Source organism: Oryzias latipes, chromosome 20 (assembly GCF_053564925.1).
Source record: "Oryzias latipes strain Hd-rR chromosome 20, Olatipes_Hd-rR_3.1".
NCBI classification, from domain to species: domain Eukaryota; kingdom Metazoa; phylum Chordata; class Actinopteri; order Beloniformes; family Adrianichthyidae; genus Oryzias; species Oryzias latipes.
The window spans coordinates 10,257,159-10,261,650 of NC_136256.1; positions in this window are offsets into that span (position 1 = coordinate 10,257,159).

Here is a 4,492-nt window from a genome sequence, read left to right on the forward strand (position 1 = left end):
TGAGGTAGCTCAGAGCAAACGCCACCTTGCTCTGTTCGGAGGGGAAATCACATGGATTAAATTCAAAGTGAAGACGACAGGAGGTGAGAAAAGCCCGACAGTCCTCAGCCGAGCCGTCAAAAGACTCAGGCTGACCCAGTCTGATCTGCCGAGTCGGGGATGAAGATGTATGCTCCAGCTGAGAAAGGCGTGCGTGGAGCTGCTGCATAACAGACATGACCTCCCGCATCTCCTTTCCGAAGGCAGAGCCAGCCTCGGTGGAGGACCCAGGTAAGTCCCTCGAATCAGAAGTTCCTGCTGGGTTGGACATGGTCGTAGCGTAATGTTACGGGAACCAAGGGAGGAACCCAGGTGCAGCAACGACAACAAGTCGGCGTAACGTGGAAACAGGCTTTTAATGCCAAGAGCACACTCGAACATGAAGCATGAACGAAAACGCTACGACAACCACAGAACAAACAGAGCAGCTTAAGAAGGGAACCTAATCAGAGAGAACATGAGCACCAGCTGTGAAAACACCGGGGACAGGTGAGGGAGGAGGAGCCAGCAGGAGGGTTGCGGCTGAGCAGCAGGGCCATCCATGACATCAGCTATTCGAATATCTTTATGTTTTGTAGAATTAGTGAAGCCCGTTGAGAAAACTGTCTTGTAATATTGGGCTATATAAATAAAACTGAATTGAATTGAATTTATGTGACCAACACGCTATACTGGTAGCCCTTTTTTTGTCATTTTTGTCAAGCAGCATCAAAATGTAAACAAAGATCTGTGGCCAGAAAATTCAAAATCCCTAGATGTTTCTGGAAAAACAGCAAACCCTTGCATCATGAGCTGCTAAAGCTCCTTTTAATGTATCCCAGTAAGGATATCAGAGCCTCAGAAAACTTTTGACGATTTATAATGCAGAGAATCAAAGGCTAGCCCATTATCTTTGCAGCTTTAACTGACAGAGACAAACTAAAGCTCCAAAGAAACTATTTGAAGGTGAAATTTAATCTTTTACTACACCAGAACTATTATAAATTTCTTTTTCAAAGAAAGGAGGTAGAACATGAGGGTGGGTGGTGTCAGTGGAGGATGCAGAGGATAGGATTTGATGGAGATGGATTATTTGCTGTGGCGACCCCTGAAGGGAGAACGCGAAAAGCACTGAAGACGAAAAAGAATGGAATTAATAAAAGTTTCATGTTTGCAATGTAGCAGCAGAGTTACTGTGGCCAGTTACCCAGCTACCTTCCATAAATCCCCAAAACACTCCCTTAGTCATTTCTCCTTAAACTTGTCAAGTTTTTCACCAACAAAAAAAACAACCATTTAACAAAGCAACAAATGACTCATCTGACCTATTTGCACTTTCCAGTTTGTTACAATTATAGTATAAGATAAAAGTAAATACATTTTGTTAAAAGGTTAATAAACCACACAGATTCTATTAAATTTATCATTGTAACATGGGAAAATGTAAAGATGTTTCTTAAATTGACAAAGATAAGAACTTTAGTTAGTTTACTATAATCACTTTTAACTCATCTGACTGAACTGTGTTTAGTTTGTTTTAATACTTTTATTACAAAAACAAAACAAGTAAAGTATTTGATTTTATTCTGTTAACTGTGCATCCTATTTATATTACACTCTATAGTGCATTTTATTTATAGAATAAACTATAAAAAGGATGTACTAAACATGGTCCATTCAATTTATAGTTCACCTTATTCGTATTAGATTCTATTTATAGTACATTATGTATTGTCCATTTTGTTTATTGAACATCTTATTTATAGTTTATTATATTCATAATATATGCTTTGTTTTTGTTCATGTATTCTATTTTTAGAACATTCCTTGCAGTGTTCATCCTTGTTTTTAAACCAGAATGCTGATTTACAAACAAAAAAAACGTTAGACTGTTAGGATTTAGGCAAAAGTGGTTAGAACAAGCATATGAAGTCTAAACTTATTCTCTCTGTTTTTTCTCTCTGTAAAAATGTAGCTAGATTGCTAAGACTCTCTAGAAAGTGCTCATTGGTAACTCAGACAGTGGCAGCGTTTGGTCAAACTTAAGAGAAGGAAATGGTGAGTGGAATTATTTGAAAAAGAAATGCAGGCTACGTTAACAGGGAAAACATGGGGAGAGAGTTGTTTTATTTTTTTTAAATAAATCTTTCTTTGCCATTCAAATTGACGTGGCACCTTGTAGTTTGGGTGAAGGGTCAACATTGTTACTCATTGGTGGCAGACGCATGCTGCCGCAGAGATAAAAAATAAATAAACTACAGCATCTGTACATACACTCATTATAATCTGTAAATATCTATGCATGGATGCACTTAAATGTCATAGCCAATCCTGATGCCTTGTAATATTCAAATTTGTATTCAGATTTCCTGCTTATTATCTAAAAAAATGATGGATTAAAACTGTATTATTTTACAGGATGTTGAAATGATGCCCTTTAGGAGTTTCAAAGCTGTCCTTGCTTTGCTGAGCCAGTCCCAGGCGGCCATCTTTAAGAGATTTGTCGGGTACAGTCTGATCTTTAAACTCTGATGCAGACACTTGTGGGACATCTGCCACAGCAGGAACAGGAACATCCTAGTTTATTATGGCGATAGAATATTCACATGAAAGACTCCAGCTTTAATGTAGTCTGTGTTTCAAGAAAAATATTTTTGTTGCAGAGGCACAGATGGAGGACTATGAGGGCAAATAAGCACTTAGTGCCATCAGATCATTTTTCCTTTGTATCTCACTCACTGCAAACCCGTTATTTGGTAAGATATTATGACAAATCTATCGGTTATGAATGGTTAAATATCCAAAAAGCTGCTAACACCAGATTGTAAAGGCTTTGACTGTCAGTGTTAAGTAAAGTAACACATCCTTGATCCATTCTTTTAAACATATTTTTATATTAAGTTCACTAAATGTATTCATATTGGCTCTAGAAACCTTAGCTTTTTAAAATCCACATAAATTGGGTCCTAATTGCCGAAAATTAGGTGTTACCAAATATTTGTTTTGATCATTTTCATGCTTGCCACCTCTGACATCTCAGTCAAAACAGAAAGATTCCGTGGCTTTATACCGTTGTCTGGCGCTGTGACATCCCGGGAGCCACTTTGTTCTCGTGACACAAACAGAAATGTCATTAGATGAGCCAGCAACCCACACAGGTGCTGCTACTGACATTATTATAGTGCTGAATGCAAGCAGTCATTTTGCTGTTGTGCTATTCATTTTTCCTAACCAATTTCTGTGTTGTCGCTTTGAAAGTTTTGATAAAGTTTAGAGTTCAGTTGAAAACAACCAATGCCTTTAATTATGCTGCTATAGGCTTGCTGTTGGTTGTTGGACAATTATGCAATTGTTATTTTTCTCTCGCATCTTTTGACTCTGAGTCATTTTTTCTGCCAATAAACTGTCTCTTTTTTTTTGTAGTTTCTCTTTGTTTATGCTTTTTAAACCTTACTTTAAACCGGACCACTTCAGAAAGGTTTCCTGTTGTTAGACATTTCTTCCTCCAAAGCAGGAACTTTCCATGACCGTATTTTCTGCTCTATAGGGTGCAGAAAAAAGTTGATTGCACTATAAGGTGCAGTTAAAAGTATGAAGTTAGATTTGTTGCAAAAGAATTGTACAGCCATAAAAAGCTTTTGTACTTGGAATAAGAGATTTTTGTATCTGTAAAAATATATACATTTTTTTAACTTGTCCTGTCCGACAGCTTTTATGGTGAGTCAGACAGTAGCTGCGGTTACATGTGCAAAATATCTTTGATGGGATCAAAGATCAGATTAGAACTGAACTGTGTACATATGCCCAGAAAAACCTTATCCGATAAAAAAGAACATTCAAATACACCACACTTTCGGTCGCAACAAATCATTTGGACATGTGCAGGACTCTCTAAAATACCAGAAACGACCGTAGAAGAGGACATATTGAGTTCCGTTGTAAACAAAGCGAGATGATCTTCTAACGTGATTTTATTATTGTTATGATTATTATTAAATGCTAGTTCGCTCATAATTTTTTTTAATCTGTGCTTTTTTTCTTGGCGGAAGCTGGAAGAAGGGTTAGGATTAATAATATTAATAATAATACTTGCCAACAACATTTAGCCGTGGATGCTGTTAAAATCCATGCGGTCAAGCCACAATCTGCATCTCGACTGAACGTAAATATGTGGGAATAACACCAGCCCTTATTTAGTCTGGACACGACTGGAAACACAAATTCTCATGATTGTTTACATGGTTGCTAAGGACTGCACGGAGTGGCAATTCTGCTTTGAAAAGCCACCTCCATTAGCTCACAAACCATCCCAGAGCCACTCCTCTGCTTGGAGACACGGTCTTCCTGGGAGACACGGTTCTCCTGAGTTCGGCAATTCGCTCACGCAGAGCAGCTGGATGGACTGCGGTCCAAAGCCTCCTCTGGAGCGCACACCGTGAAAAAGCACCCTCCCATGCCCGCAAACGCAAATTTA